A 1,618-nucleotide genomic window follows, 5' to 3' on the forward strand; every position below is an offset into this window, starting at 1 on the left:
AATTAGTATCAATTAAACCCTGTTTTAATAAATATGTTTCAACTGAGCTGGCCAAAATGAATGCCCACCACAGCTTCCAACACATAGTTAGTGTCTTATCATTATTCTTCGGAGATAATTATCCTAACCCCCAAACCACTCAGTTCCAGAAGACCACTTCAGGCGGTAATGCTGGCTTGCCCCTGCTCACCCCCGGCTGTGTGGCCTGTTTCCTTAGGTGAGGGCCCCTGCATTTAGAAATGTAAAATGAAGATCATACTTTCAGGGATCATTTCTATAGTTTGTCACTAGGGAAGTTTCTCTGAATGTGCAGAGCTCCAGAAACATGAGGAAGAAGTGCAGGGTTCTCTCCTGAGTGTGAAGTTGGCTCCTGGTGCTGCTTTCCTACAACTGCTATTTGCCATTGGTGATTGTGGAGAGTCAGAGGGACAGAATGCAGTCTGAGTGGTTTCTGCTGTAGAAAGAAACAGAGAAAGGCAGGAAAGGAGGGAGGAAGAAAGGAGAGAGAGAAGGAAGGAAGGAAGGGGAGGGAAAGAGGGAGGAAGGGAAGGAAGGAGGGAAGGATGAAAGGAAGGAGGGAGGGAGGAAAGAAAGAAGGAAGGGAAGGATGAAGGGAGGAATGAGGGGAAGAAGGAAGAAAAAGAGGGAGGGAGGGAGGAGGTAAGGAAGGAAGGGAGGGAGAGAAAGAGGAAGGAAGGAAAAGGGGAAGGGAGTAGGGAAAGAAGGAAGGAAGGAAGAGAGGGAGGAAGGAAGGAAGGGAGGGAGGAAGGAAGGAAGAGAGGGAGGAAGGAAGAGAGGGAGGAAGGAAGGAGACAAGGAGGGAAGGAGGAAGGGAGAGAGGGAGAGAGGGGAAAGAAAAGAAAGAGAGAGAAGTAAGAATTGAATTTTCTCCTGTCATCAACCATGTCTCTGAGCTCTAGATAGATCTCTTCACTGTCCCTGTGTAAATTCACCACCTGGTACCTCCCAGTTCTCAGGGCAAATGTCCTCTGCCCATGATAAATAGTAACCAATACATCAAGAAACATTCTGAATAAGTTAATTATGACAGCTCTTTCACAGACTCAGGTTAGTTTCTAACTTATTGTCAACTTAAATAGGTTTCAATAGGAAAGCTGTTAACTTCAGTTGACTGAGAAGAAGTAGCATTATTCTCTTGTTTATCAAAAGAGCCAATTTGTCAGTCTCCCTAAATGTATTTATTAAAGTAAAAAGGTTACTTTTTATTCCTGTCATTGGAAGATTGTGGCTTATTATCATTTCAGTTGTTTTTTTCAGATAAAAAATGAGTTCAGGATACTGTTGCTATCTACACCTTCCTTGGGTGTTCTGAGGAAATGTTTGTGGGCACTGTCTGTAAGAGAGTTTATGATCTGGAGCTGGTCACCGATGCTGAGCAGAGAAGCTCTGCTGAGGATGTGGATAGATCAGACTATCCATTGAAGAGTATCTTAGACTGAGTCTTCAGGAGCTGATCCAGAACAAGAATTTGGCAGGAATTTATTAAGGAAGTGCTCCAGGAGAAACCAGTGAGGGAATGGAGAAGCAAGGCAAGAGAAGGGGAAGTCATTCAGCAAGGGTGCCATTCTGGGGAGTAGCCCAGTCTCTGATCATCCTG

The 1,618-nt window shown here is 44.6% G+C and overlaps 1 pseudogene; it reads left to right on the forward strand.

The window, feature by feature from the left end:
* Positions 1 to 249: 249 nt before the first annotated feature.
* On the forward strand, positions 250 to 449 carry LOC135276208 (small nucleolar RNA U3; annotated as a pseudogene).
* The last annotated feature ends 1,169 nt before the right edge of the window (positions 450 to 1,618 follow it).

This window comes from Aotus nancymaae, unplaced genomic scaffold, assembly GCF_030222135.1.
Source record: "Aotus nancymaae isolate 86718 unplaced genomic scaffold, 86718_ANA_hifiasm-v0.15.2.pri h1tg000001l, whole genome shotgun sequence".
Lineage (NCBI taxonomy): Eukaryota > Metazoa > Chordata > Mammalia > Primates > Aotidae > Aotus > Aotus nancymaae.